The sequence below is a fragment of the Lactuca saligna genome, chromosome 6, assembly GCF_052625555.1.
Source record: "Lactuca saligna cultivar CGN05327 chromosome 6, ASM5262555v1, whole genome shotgun sequence".
In the NCBI taxonomy this organism is placed as follows: domain Eukaryota; kingdom Viridiplantae; phylum Streptophyta; class Magnoliopsida; order Asterales; family Asteraceae; genus Lactuca; species Lactuca saligna.
In genome coordinates, this window is record NC_136422.1 from 81,873,514 (window position 1) to 81,889,434 (window position 15,921).

A 15,921-nucleotide genomic window follows, 5' to 3' on the forward strand; every position below is an offset into this window, starting at 1 on the left:
AATCGGGGGTTCAAGCAAACCGAATCCGAGAGGTCAACGTGGAAGTACAAGTCCACGCGGCCGATATCCGCCGCCTGGATATGTTGCAGAATCACATCCACCTCCGCGCCGAAGCATTCCAAGCACAAACGAATGCAGCCCTCGCAGAGTTGAGGGAACAACAAGCCGCATTCGATAGGCGTCTTATGGAGTCGAAGCAATCAGATGCGGAATCAAGCTCCAAGCGCAGCACACGTCGCAAGTAGTACTTGCGAAAACCTCAAATTTTGTTATAAGATAGGACTTCGACTAAAAGCTTTTACTTCCTTTAAATTCTTGTAATCGGAGACCCTTTTAAGGGTCAAATTTTCATGATCGTTGTATCATCTATTATATTAATATAATTCGCACGCTATTACTACTACGTTGAGTATCGCGTTCAATCTTTAAAATATTATGGAAAAACCATACGCTTGTTCATATATTCGGATTTACGAATAACCTTCGCTCTTCTATCTGTGAAACTCATACTATCATCTGTTGTTGAACAATAGCAATTTAGTTCATGAGACACATTCATTATTCATTTATTCTTATCCATATCATCATCTTTTAAACGTATAGTTAAAGATGTCGCCACGCAGGAATACTAGACGTAACCCTAACCTCCTCAATTTGATGTTGTCATGTTCCAAGCAGCAGTCACTGCAGTTGTGGCAGCTGCCATGTCACAGATCAATACCCCTGTTACTACGGGTTCAGGAATTAGCATACATCCTTCCAACCATGGCGATAGTCATGGACAACCCCGGGAGTGCACCTATAAAGACTTTACGAATGCTAAGACCCGGATGTTTAATGGAACAGGTGGTGTGATGGTTTTAAGGCAGTAGATTGAAAGAACAGAATCAGTGTTTGAAATCTGCTCCTGCCCTGAGCACCGCAAGGTCAAGTTTTCAACTTACACGTTTACTGATAGGGCTTTAACTTGGTGGAATGGACATGTTAAGGTACTTACCCTGATAGTGGCAAACTCGATAAGTTGGGAGAGCTTGAAAATCATGTTGATGAGGGAGTACTATCCACGAGGAGAGATTCAAAAGCTCGAGCACGAACTCTGGACTCTGGGAATGATTGGTACCGACATAGCAACTTATACCAATAGATTCTGCGAGCTGGCAATCCTTTGCCCATATATGATTGCTCCCGAGAGCAAGAAAATAGAGCGATACATTTGGGGACTGTCGCCCCAAATTCAGTCAAGCGTGTTAGCTTCCAAACCTGTCACCTTTGAAAGTGCCAAGGAGCTGGCACAATCGCTTATTGATTACGGAAATCATCAACACTCAACAACTTCTGCACCAGAACCACACAAGGGAAACAAAAATAACAACAACAACAACAACAAGAGAGGGTGGAATAAGGGGAAGGGTGGGTCTTCCCAAGAATCCTCGAAGAAACAACAACTGGTTGCCGTGAACGCTGCGACAGTACTTACTACCGTTCCTACAAGTCTCTACTCAACAAAGCCTTATGTAGGCAACCTCCCAAAGTGCACCAAGTGCAATTACCACCACCACGGACCATGTCGGGAAATGCAGTGCTCCAACTGCAACAGAAAGGGGCACACTGTCCGTTTCTGCAAGGCCCCCGTAAAACCGATCACTCAAGTTCCCGGTGCTGGTGTAGGCCAAGCATGCTACGGTTGTGGCGAGGTGGGCCACTACAAAAGAAACTGCCCAAAGGCAGCAAATACCGGCGGAGTAGGACGGGTATTAGCTATTGGTCACGAGGAAGCCGTAGTTGATCCTACAGTAGTTGCTGGTACGTTTCTTCTCGATAATTCATATGCATGCATCCTATTCGATAGCGGAGCAGAGAGAAGCTTTGTGAGCCAAAACTTTATTCACTTACTTAAACGTAAACGTAGCATGTTAGAAGAATCATTCACTGTAGAAATGGCAAATGGGAGAACGGAAAACACTAATTGCGTATACATGGGTGGTACATTAACTTTAGACGGTCACTCTTTCCCAATCAACCTTATGCCAGTCCAAATAAAAAGTTTTGACGTTATAGTTGGCATGGATTGGTTAAGTCCTCTTCGCGCCGACATCATGTGCTTTGAAAAAGCCGTTCGTTTAAATCTCCCTAACCATGAAACATTAGTGATCTACGGCGACAAATCAAGTACAAACCTTCGCATTATTTCGTGCATCCAAGCTCGAAAGTGTTTACGGAAGGATTATCAGGCATTTCTTGCACACATCATCGATACAAGTCGGGAGGTAAAAGATATAAACAACATCCCAGAGGTACGGGATTTCCCTGATATTTTCCCAGAAGAACTACCGGGATTACCAGGTCGAGTTCAGAATCGACTTAATTCCAGGGGCTACCCCTATAGCAAAATCGCCTTATCGTCTGGCACCAGCAGAGATGCAAGAACTTTCCAGTCAGCTTAACAAACTTCACCAAAAAGGATTCATCAGACCAAGTTTCTCACCTTGGGGAGCACCGGTCTTGTTTGTAATGAAGAAAGACGGATCGTTCCGGATGTGCATCGACTACCAAGAGCTGAACAAACTCACTGTCAAGAATCGTTACCATCTACCCCGCATTGACGACCTATTTGATCAAATTCAAGGAGTGAGCTACTTCTCAAAGATAGATCTATGATTCGGATATCACCAATTACGAGTGCTAGAAGAAGACGTTCCCAAGACAGCCTTCCAAACCCGTTATGGACACTACGAATTTGTAGTGATACCGTTCTGATTAACCAACGCACCAGCAGTATTCATGGACCTAATGAATAGAGTGTGCCGTCGTTACTTGGATGAATTCGTCATCATATTCATCGATTATATACTTATCTACTCCCGAAGTAAGGAAGAACATACTCAACACCTACGAAGGGTCTTAGAAACACTACGATCAGAGAAGCTCTATGCGAAGTTCTCTAAATGTGAATTTTGGATTCGAAGAGTCGAATTCTTGGGCCACGTGGTTAGCGAAAAAGGGATACACGTGGACCCCTCCAAAATTAAGGCCATTAAGAACTGGTCAGCACCAAAGACACCTACAGAGATTCATCAATTTCTAGGTCTAGCTGGCTACTACCGCAGATTCATAAAGAACTTCTCTAGCATCGCGAAACCTCTTACTACATTAACCCAGAAAGGCATGGTTTTTGACTGGGAAGCAAAACTAGAGAAGGCGTTCCAAACTCTGAAACAAGCCTTATGCACCGCACCAATACTATCCCTCCCCCAAGGGATAAAATATTTTGTAGTGTATTGTGATGCATCGAATCAAGGGCTTGGTTGTGTTCTTATGCAACGAGGGAAGGTTATTGCTTATGCCTCCCGTCAGCTCAAGACACACGAAGTAAACTATACAACACATGATCTCGAGTTGGGAGCAGTGGTATTTGATTTAAAGATCTGGAGACACTACCTGTACGGAATGAAGAGTACTATTTACACCGACCACAAGATCCTTCAACACATTTTTGATCAGAAGGACCTCAACATGCGACAACGACGATGGGTCGAGTTACTCAATGATTACGAATGCGAGATTCGTTATCATCCTGGCAAGGCCAATGTTGTAGCTAACGCCCTCAGTCAAAAAGAATACACTGGTCGGAGAGTCAAATCTCTGAATATGACCATCTATTCCCACTTATCCACACAAATTAAAGAGGCTCAACTGGAAGCTTTACAACCCGAGCATGTGATGGGGGAATCCCTGAGAGGAATGGAAAAGAATCTAGAAATCAAGGGTGGCAGAGCCAATTATCTCATGGACCGTATCTGGACACCAAGACATGGTGGTTTCAGGGATGTGGTCATAATTGAAGCGCACAACACGAGGTATTCCGTTCACCCAGGTTCAGATAAAATGTACTTGGATCTTAAGAAACTGTACTGGTGGCCTAACATGAAAGCAAAGATTGCTACCTTTGTAAGTAAATGTCTTACTTGCGCTAAGGTTAAGGTCGAGTACCAGAAACCTTCAGGATTACTACAACAACCAGAGATACCGGAATGGAAATAGGAATGGATCACTATGGATTTCATAACCAAGTTGCCCAGGACAACGGGTGGACTTGATACCATATGGGTCATCGTCGATAGATTAACCAAATCCACGCATTTTCTGCCAATCAAGGAGACTGACAAGATGGAAAGGCTTACAATAACTTACATAAGGGAAATAGTACGATTGCATGGGGTTCCGATGTCCATTATCTTCGATAGAGATAGTAGATTTACATCAAGGTTCTGGCAGTCACTACAAAGTTCCCTAGGGACTAGATTAGACATGAGTACAGCCTACCATCCACAAACAGACGAGCAAAGTGAGAGAACGATACAAACTTTGGAGGATATGCTGAGAGCCTGTGCGATTGACTTCGGAAAGGCATGGGATATTCAGTTACCTCTTGTCGAATTTTCATACAACAATAGTTATCATACGAGCATAAAGGCTGCTCCATTCGAAGCCTTCTATGGCCGCAAGTGCAGATCCCCTCTATGTTGGACCGAAGTTTGCGACACACAACTAGCTAAAGGACGAGATACTGAAAGCACTCTCACCGGTCCGGAAATCATACGAGAAACGACAGAGAAGATCGTTCAGATCGTGAACGGTTGAAAGCATCTAGAGACCGACAAAAAAGCTACGCTGATCAACGGAGAAAACCTTTGGAATTCCAAGTAAGAGACCGTGTTCTATTGAAAGTCTCGCCATGGAAAGGCTTGATACGCTTTGGAAAGCGTGGAAAGCTAAACCCAAGGTACATAGGGCCTTTCGAGATTCTCACTAGAATCGGCCCTGTAGCTTACAAACTTAATCTACCACGTGAACTTAGTAACATACACCCAACCTTCCACGTATCGAATTTGAAAAAGTGTCTGTCCGATGAGACTCTTGTTATCCCACTCGACGAGATCGAGATCAACGAGAGCCTCAACTTCGTGGAAGAACTGGTAGAAATCATGGACCGGGAGGTCAAAAAAACAAAAGAAAGTCGCATACCCATAGTGAAAGTCCGCTGGAACGCCAAGCGAGGACCTGAATTCACATGGGAACGCAAAGATCAGATGAAACAAAAGTACCCGCATCTTTTTTTCTGATTCACTTGTATCTTTCTTGCTTTAAGTTTCGGACGAAATTCCCTCTAACGGGGGGATGATATGACAACCCAATATTTCAACTACATGTAAACGACCTAAAAATTCAAGTATTGTAACCACGTTAGTTGTAATAAAATTTACTTCAAAAATAAAATATCCAAAAATCACTAATTAAATTACCTTTTATAATAAATGTCATTAAACCGTGATCGTACGTAAAAAGAACGCTCAAATCCGACTTCGTATAAGAAAGTTAGGAATATTTCAAGTTCGGCTTAGCGGCAGACGACTAAAAAACGCAAGCCGAAATTCTGTCCGGTTTTCATCCTGCGACCTCCGATCTTACAAGTGAGTTCATACCCCTATAATTCACGCTTTTAAATGTTTTATGAGTACTTTTTCATGCTTTTAAGGGGGGGGGGGGGGGAATACAAGTAAAACACTCGGTTATTATCGTGTGTTATATAAACTTTCACTTTACGCGTTTTATCAAAGGAATCATATGTGATTTGAAACTATCAAAGGGAATCTTTCATATGCAAATTATACCACGACAACATTTTATCTTTTGAAATGAGAAACGATTTATGTATTTATATAAATAAGATATTTGCTTATACTACATTTATGTGTGTTGGTTTTGGCACTACAAAAAGTACACTTTTCATAACAAGTGAATATTTTTCACTAAAGGTTTATTATACAAACGAAACATACTTTTAGGAAACTATAATAGGTATAGTTTTACGAGAATACTACGAACTTTTACATACATGCAAATACTATTTCCAGAAGCTACTTTCATATACAATAACGAACGAACGTTTTCACACGTAAATCTGTTTTATACTAAGTTTTGTGAGACATTAACTTCATGTACGTTCGAGTACACATTTCAAGTCCTATATTATATACCAGAATCCCTTGGAGGGGGGACCATGGTGTTTGTGTATAGATCTATACGGGCTTGACAACCCGCGCCCTGACTGTTAGCTACAGTCCACCATTTGGGGTGACAAACGTCAGAATATTCCAACGCCTGAAGAACGTTGTGTATAGGCATTCCTTGTAAATAGCATGGTTATAAAACTCACATGGAGTATTAAAAACATATTGATTTACGGGGTTTTTCAGATATATTGGAAATTTTATACGTACATACATTTACTAGAAACAAACATTGGTCTTGAAAGAAGGCTACATTTATACTAGTAGAAAATATAGGATTTTCTAGGAACAAACAAACAAGAACAAAAACATTTCATTTCATACAAACATTGTCATTAAATACTTATAAAACTCACCAGCTTAAATGCTGATCTACTCTTTCAAAACTACTTGAATGTCCCAGGGATTCAGTAATTACTGGTAACGAACGGATTTTGGAGAAGGGACGCTACGGCGCCAGTTTAATTTCATATTTTGACATCATATTGTAATTGATTTTCGACATGTACACTTTTAAACAATGTAAACTTTCAATTATATATATATATATATATATATATATATATATATATATATATATATATGATGGTTGTATTGCTTTCTTTACTAGGTATTCATTTGTTACATTACCACATGAAGTCATCCGCCCCCGAACGTTTCCGCCGTTCCAGTTTGGGGGTGTGACAGTAGGCGTCGTAGCGGCATACATAGTACTCGCTCGTTGCTTTTTCAGGGTGTCTTGTGTTGTTCGCTTCTTCTTTCTCTTGTTCTCCGACTTCTGATTATAGTCCTCTTCCCTTGATGGCTCGGGAATAGGGACTTTTACACCGTGGCGGACTCCATGGTCGATGAGTCGCTGAACCAGGCATTTAGCACTATCGAATGTGGCTGGGTTAGAAGACAGCACATTTCCTTGGGTCGGAGCAGTCAGACCCCAAATGTATCTTTCTATCTTCTTGCTCTCCGAGGTAATCATCTCGGGGCATACAGTTGCTAGTTCACTGAATCGGTCAGTGTAGGTCACTATGTCTGAGCCGACCATAGTGAGATCCAACAGCTCTTGTTCCAGTTTTTGAACCTCGCCTAACATGCAGTATTCCTCCCGCATTAACTCTTTTAGGTTTTCCCAACCTATTGAGTTTGCCACTGATAGAGTCAGTGACTTAACATGGCTGTTGATGAGAATTGTTATCGAGATTTAGAAAGAAATCATAATTATATGAATGAAAAGTTAGAACACAATGAGTAAATATTAATCAGATCTTATATTGATGAAGAAACTTATTACAGACTTTAAGTAGAGAAAAATGCGAATGATAAGTGAATCACTCCTTCAATTATCCCCACTCTACTTCTAACCTCAGTCCCTATTTATAGGAAACATGAGTGTACAAAAAATATACTAAGTCCTTAACAATACGCTTTGCACAAATGAAGACTTAGTAAAATAAACAACATGCGAAACTAAGAACAAACACTTCGACTTTTACAATTTATAAACTCTACATTCTCCCCCTTTGTAAACAGTCGAAGCTATTCAGTTTGTGAGATTCTGAACAGCTGAGTGCATTGTTCTTTGGATTTCTGAATACCAAGTGATGATCTTTTTAAGCTCCTTCTTGTCTCCTTCATTATTCTTCGTGCAATTATTCATATGAACAATGAAATTCATATATTGTGAAGTGTTGTATCTTTCAATTTCTGAGACTTTAAACAAAAATCTTTTAGGCTTCCTCTTGGTGTCTTTGCCTGCAAAAACCATGCCAAAAGGTTTAAGACATATCTCCCCGTCTGCAAACTTCTTCAATTCTGGTTGAGGCAATGTTGATTCCCAAGGAACTGTGACTTTTCTTCCAAGGCCTGATGCGAGTTCTTCATTAGTTAAAGCCAAGCAATCATAGTAGTTATCCATGAATATTTTGATATGTGAGAAACCAAGTCTGAATACATCAGTATCATATCCTTTGAGTTTGTTTTCTTCTATGTTCTTCAGGATAAGAGCCACTTGAATGAGATCATTCAGATTCATTAAGGGAAAGTCAGCAATGGAAAAATCGAAATGCTTGTTATCTGCTCGAACAACGAAATATCGAAGATTTTGAAGCATGTTCTCGAACAATTCATCCTTCTTGATAGTTAGCACTTTCTTTATCTTCATCAGAGACCAAACTTCCACTTGATCCTTCGCAAGTACAACATGAAATATGATTTTCATGTAGGTGTATTCATCAGCATTTTCAAACTTTTCACTGATCTTCTATTGCGCTGTGATAAACATCATTTCATTTATAGGAAAGTCAAGTTGGCAGCTGTCTGAATTCACAAAATCATAACTTCTTCTAGGCTTTTTCTCAAATTCGTACATGTGATTTCCCAAGACTTTGGATTCAATGGTTTCGAATGAGTACAACTTCGCAGGATCACCCTTGTTCAAAGTTCGTGGATCACATGCTCTTTGCCTTAGAATGCTCTGAATATGTCTTTGTTTCTCCATTTCAGCTTCAGCCTCTGCTTTCTTTTCTTCTTTCGACTTTTCATAAGCCACCTCTTTACCTTTTCCAGTATCCACTATTTGAGGTTTCGCACTCGAACTCCCTCCTTCTGTTGAACCAATTACAATTCCCTTGGGAATTGGCTTTGTAAATGGCTTTGTTGTTACTATTGTTGCAGGAATTGGTTTCGTGAGTACAGGCAAAGTTGTTTTAAGCTGAGTCGAATATATCTTTCCAACAATTTTCACATCATCCCTTTTACTTCCTTTTCTTTCTCCCCCTTGCACCCCTGTGAAAGCAGTGGGACATTCTTCGGTAAAATGGAAGTAAAATTTGTGATTGAGGCCAATTCCTTCTGAATAGCTTGCTCCAAAGTATTGACTTTAAGCATTAAGAATTTTGGAGTAAGAATTGATTTTTAAGAAGGCTGCGAAACACAACTTTTTAATTTAATCACCAACTGGATTAGTTTTGCGAACTGCTCCTTAATTTCTTTGTGCTTGGCTTCGATAATTGAAGCAGGTGACGGATAATTAGTGACAATCTTGGTAAGTGCTTCAGCAACAACATCAACACGTTTTCGCACTTCCAAGTTTTGCGAATTAAGATCTTGAAGCTCTTTTGCAATCTTCTTCTTTAAATCCTCAACCTTGAAGTTGACATCTTCCCTGACCTTCTTCATATATTGTACAAAAAGAACATATCGTTCTTTTGTAGCAGTTGTCAGATCTCTTACAGCACTAACAAAAGATTTCCCTTGAGCTTGAATGCGAAGCTCATTATTCTTATCAGAATCATCAACTTTCGCAGCTATTCTTTTCTCTGCAGCTTTGACATGGTTTCAACCTCCAAACCCGATACAGAAGACTTTGTACCAGAATCAGCTTGTGATTGAAGGATTGCATTCGACTTTCCATTCAAGATTTTAAATTGCTTACCTAACATAAGCATATGATCAAGGATTTCCTCCTCCTCCTCTGAATCAAAGTGTAAAGCTTCAAATCTTCCTCCAAATCCTCCTCCTTCGGTTTCTTCATCATACTGAGCTTGCGAAGGTATAGGGTGTGGTGATTCAGGAGATTGTGATGGAAACAATGTAGTGAAGGGATGTTGTAAAGGATGATCCTCCTCTTTCTCTCACTACATGTAACCTAGATTCCGCCATTCGCGATCGATTTCGTTGCTTCAATGGTAATGTCTAATGGTGAAGATGGAGACACTAGAACAAAATCGGTACAATTCATTTGTGTTGACCTGATGCAGGTCGAAATCGAAGAAAACAATGATCTCTCAGATACATATGATACATCGGATCCTTATCTGGACTCCTTCCACTTTGATCGATCACTCGACACTCCTTTATAAGACCTCTCTCTCTCTCTCTCTCTCTCTCTCTTCTTCCTCTGTCCATCACACATTCATCACAAGAGATCTCTTTCTTACATCAATCTAGTTTGGTGACCACATTCACCTCCTTCCTCGATATCGACTGTCTGTAAGAGATTCTGAAGTTACCTCTCCTCAGTATGAAAGAACCGTTAGTCTAAAACTTGATACGCTTCGATCACAATAGCCACACTCCTCCCTTTTTCTCGTCGTCATCAACAACCACACCTCGTTGAAACATCAAGGTAACTTTCATAATTTTAAAAAATTGTATCTATTTTGTGAGTATTTGACTGTAATCATATGTTTGATGATTAAATGCTTATAGAATCCAAAGAAAAACCACATATATTTGTTGATAATAGTAAATTTGCACTTAATGTCAGGTTATTAATATTAATATCATGAATCGTCCTACTCACACCCTATTGTTGTTATCTTCAAATTTCAAACAATCATCATGTGATTGTTTGTTTTTTATTCACTTTCAGAGAAAGTTTTCTTTCATCTCTACAGTTTGCTCAAGAAGATGGATGGCTTTCTTCATTCTATTCATGTTTGATAAAAAAAAGTACCTAAATACATCCATAACACCCATATGACATGCATCAAAACATCTTATACTTTCCAACATATAATATTTTTCATTTTTGTTTACTTTCAGTACGATAAATCAAGTGTTATGGAAGATAAATTCAATGAACTAGAGAAAAAAGACATTAGCATAAAACCATCAAATCAATCCTTGACTTGTACACTGCAAAACAATAAAGATCTTTTAGCATGTAAAGCTTAATACTACCATCTGTCACACCCCGAAAACCAAAGGCGGAATACGTTTCCGGGGTTGACTGCCGTGTTGAGTATCAAATCCAATGTACATAGTAAGCAAAGTAAAACAAGCATTACATTACATAATAACAGTTTTACAGTTGTTTCAAAAGTAAAGTTTGTACAGTTGTGATACATAGTATATATAGACAAAATGTAACGGGTCTTCATTGTACACCGTCTTCATGCATAAGGATCTTCAGGTACCTGTTCTAACGCTGACCTGAGAACACAAGCGGTTTGAAAATCAGCATAAAGCTGGTGAGTTCATAAGCGGTTTTGTTTTACGAAAATGTATCGGTTTCCTTTCTGTTTCTGAAATGTTATGTACACCAAGAAAATCCTGTATTTTCTTAAAAGTTGGTTATTGTTTCACAAATATAAAGTATAGTAAGTTTGTACACTGAAAACATGTTTACTCATGTGAAAATGTATAGTTGGTTATCTGACTGGTTGAACTGTTCTGTTTACTTATCATGTGTTACCAGGAAAGTCCCATACTTTCCTTATTGTGTGTTACAAATTGTAAAAGATGTAATGTTATCCATTCTGTGACTCTTTCTAGTTATGTAAGTGTTACCCAGGAAAGCCCCATGCTTTCCTGCATGTATGTATCTTATGTAAACGATGTGAAAGATGTAAAAGATGTAATCGTGATTAGATTCCATGTTTTCCCCAGGAAGGTCCCGTACCTTCCTGCATGTTAGTTACAGTAAGTAAAAGATGTAAAAGATGTAAAAGATGTAAAAATGTAAACGATGTATAAAGTAATCCATTATTACTGTAAGTAAATCTCTGTTATCCTAATTGCGAGTTCCATAACCATACAATAGACTGAAACCTGTGGCAATAAGTAGTCCACATGTGGCAATAAGTCGTCCACATACTTATGACTTTCGTCACCCTTGAACCATTTCGGTTCGGCTGTAGCTAGCAGCCAGGTGTGGGGTAGTCAGCCCCGTATAGATCTATACACTCAAGTCACGCTCTCTAAATACCAGAGATTCTGGTTATGGGTGTAGTCCTCCACTCGCGTAATCCAGGTGGAGTGTTCTCCGAGGACGTGTCTCCAATCGTACCGGAATAACAAATTTACTAGTAATAATATGAAAGTCCTCCACTCGCGTACGTGTGTGGAGTGTTACCGAGGACAAAACAGTGTACAGGTATTATATTCAAATGTTTTAATGTCATGCTTTTAACTGATAATATGTGGAAAACCATTTGTGAAATGCACGTAAAACATATTAGTTTAAAGACTTATTTCACAAACATATGTTACGTGATCTGCATGTTCGATCTGTTATCAGTTGTAGTTATCAGTTATAAAAGCATAAGAATATGAAACACACATTTGAAAAACATGTTATGAGTACAAGAATTCCCTTGTACTTTGCTTGTGTTCCCCCCTGAAAACAGTGAAAACAGTGAAAAAGGGTAGGGGTATGAACTCACCGGACTCGGAAACGTGTCGGTTTTGAATGCTAGACGTCGGTTCGGGGTTTGATTACTCGCGATGACCCTATGTAAAATGATATAATGTCCATATATATACAATTAGAGATACATTCACTAATCATATGGAACATTACACTCCAATGAGGTTAAACACCTCAAAACGAGCGTTTGGAGTGACCCGGGTGACATCTTCGGACTTGTAATGGCACTAGGGACTTGGGACATGAGTTTACTCTCCATAAGTAAACATTTAAATGATTTTACAACCATGAAACACACTCACACATGAGTTTACGGCCGTAAACTCATGTTGGTGTGGTTTTGAGGGTTTAAGGGCTCAAATGGACCTAGAGGTTGCTAGAATGGATTTTCTAAATTGTCTTGGAACACTTGGACTAAATTTAAATCATCAAAATGCTTATTTTATGGGAGTTTACGGCCCAGTATAGGCTCCTGGCCGTAAACTCCTTAATCTTCATGAAATGGGTGTCAAATGTTGTTAAAACCAATCACATGTGATTCATAAGATTATTCCAAGACCTAGTATGATTTTTATGTGACATTTGAGGGGTGTGATGGAGTTTACGGCCCATGAGACCCTCCTCATGTCCGTAAACTCTAATGTAGGGTCATACAAAGTGTTTCAAGGTCTAAAACTTGTATAGAAGGGCTTCTAAAATTCATCTAAAGGCTTTAGGGGTGTTTAGTTTGCATTCTAACACCAAAAGTTTTGGAGTTTACGGCCTAAGAACAAGCCTTGGCCGTAAACCCTTATAAGTCCCACAAATGATGTGTTTTAGACCCTTAAAGCATTTTTGGTTGGTCCCTTGATTTATTCCAAGTCTTTTGGTGGTGTTGGATGGCTTTCTAACACTTTAGAATTGGGTTTATGTCACATTTTGGGGAGTTTACGGCCCAAGCACTATCCTTGGCCGTAAACTCACATAAGTCCCACAAAATTCATGTTTCAGGTGTCCAAATGCTAAAACCAAGGTCCTACAATTCATATCTAAGCCATAGGAGTGATTTGGAAGGGTTTTAGGGCATGAAAAACCCCTTTTACTTGAGTTTACGGCCTAAGCTTATGTCTTGGCCGTAAACTCCTTTAAATGGCTCAAAATCATAGTTTTAAATGTTCTAAGTCCATATCTTGAAGTCCCATAGCCATATCTAAAGTCCAATTGAGTTTAGGAGGGGGTTTTAGGGCTTAAAACCACATTAAATGGAGTTTACGGCCCAAGCTTGTTCCTTGGCCGTAAACTCATGTTCTTGGCCCTAAAACTCAATTAATTCATCAATTTGAAGGCTAAAGGTGTTGAATAACATGTTAGGGAGGTTACCTTAAAGATTTGAAGCCTTAAACTTGTGATTTGGACCTTAATTCTAGCTTGAGGAGAGAGGTTGTAAGAGTTTAGTGAGAAATTGGCCAAAGGCTTCAAATGAAGTCTTAAACACGTTTATATAGTGTTTATGTTTTGGACACGGTGGAATTCTACCCGATACCGGCGTTAGACGGGGTTTTTGGTCGTACCCGATTGAGTTACCGTAACCCGATACGGTAAATTCTAGAATTTTTCCGATCACTAAAGTTGAGTGTTAAAATGATTTCTAAATGTATTTAAAACACCCATTAAGTCATTTTAAATGTGTACTAATTAATGACTTAATTAAACGGAGAAATTGGAAATCGGAAATCGGAACGACGATCGGTTGCCCGAGTTGATTTATGAAAAAGTTACATTGAAATGAAGCGAAAATTTCGGGTTGTTACATTATCCCCCCGTTAAAGGGAATTTCGTCCCGAAATTCAAGTTTAGAACATAAGACAAGATACAAATCATGGATAAGAAAAGAGTTGTGGATACTTCTGTTTCATTGAGTCTTCCCGTTCCCAAGTGAATTCCGGTCCCCGCTTGGCATTCCAGCGAACCTTCACTAACGGGATGCGACTTTGTTTTGTACGTTTGACTTCTCGATCCATGATTTCGATCGGTTCCTCCACAAAGTTGAGTTTTTCATTGATCTCAATCTCGTCTAAGGGAATTGTTAAGGTTTCATCGGATAGGCACTTTTTAAGATTTGAAATATGAAAGACAGGATGAATGTTATTGAGTTCGTGAGTTAAATGAAGTTTATAGGCAACTGGACCAATCCTGGAGAGGATCTCAAAGGGTCCAATATACCTTGGATTAAGTTTCCCACGCTTGCCAAAGCGTACAGTGCCTTTCCAGGGCGAGACTTTTAACAGGACACGGTCTCCAACCTGGAATTCTAATGGTTTCCGACGATTATCAGCGTAACTCTTTTGACAATCACGTGAGGCTTTTAGTCGGTTACGGATTTGAATGATCTTTTCGGTGGTTTCGCGGATGATTTCAGGACCAGTGAGAGCACTGTCGGGGACTCGACTCCTGGCTAACTGTGTATCCCACACCTCGGCCCAGCACAGAGGGGATCTGCACTTACGACCGTATAGGGCTTCGAACGGAGCAGCCCTAATGCTGGTGTGGTAACTGTTGTTGTATGAGAACTCGATCAAGGATAGGTGTGTATCCCACGACTTTCCAAAGTCAATGACACATGCCCGAAGCATGTCCTCCAGGGTTTGGATTGTTCTCTCACTCTGTCCATCGGTTTGAGGATGATACGCCGTGCTCATATCTAGTTTGGTTCCAAGGGCTTTCTGAAGAGATTGCCAGAATCTGGAGGTAAACCTACTATCTCGATCAGAGATAATGGATACAGGTACACCATGAAAACGTACTGCTTCCTGAATGTAGATTCGCGCGAGTCTCTCCATCTTGTATGATTCTTTAATTGGGATGAAGTGAGCGGATTTTGTCAAACGATCGACAATTACCCAAATGGTGTCGTACCCACTAGAACACTTGGGTAGTTTGGTGATGAAGTCCATGGTAATCATCTCCCATTTCCACTCGGGAATTTCGGGTTGTTGAAGCAGACCTGAAGGCTTCTGATGTTCGACTTTGACCTTGGCGCAAGTCAGACATTTGCCCACAAATGTAGCTATCTCAGCTTTCATGTTCGGCCACCAGTATTGTTTCTTGAGATCCAGATACATCTTGTCCGAACCTGGGTGAACAGAGTATTTGGTTCTATGTGCTTCCTCCATGACTATTTCCCTGAATCCACCGGATTTGGGAATCCAGATTCGATTCATGAAACAGTGAACTCCATCACCTCTGATCTCAAGTTTCTTTTCCATTCCTCTCAAGGTTTCATCTGACACGTTTTCAGGTTTGAGGGCTGCATACTGAGCTTCTCGAATTTGCGTAGGTAAGTTGGAATGGATGGTCATCGTCTGGTTCTTCACTTTGTGGCTTGTACTATCCTTTCGGCTAAGGGCATCTGCTACCACATTGGCCTTGCCGGGGTGGTAACAGATTTCACACTCATAGTCACTGAGTAATTCTACCCATCGCTGTTGCCTCATGTTTAAGTCTTTTTGATTAAAGATGTGTTGCAGACTCTTGTGATCAGTGAAGATTGTGCACTTGGTTCCGTAGAGATAATGTCTCCAAATCTTCAATGCGAAGACTACTGCTCCTAGCTCCAAGTCGTGTGTGGTATAGTTGACTTCGTGTACTTTCAGCTGTCTAGAGGCATAGGCAATCACCTTTCCAATTTGCATAAGCACACAGCCTAAACCTTGATTAGACGCA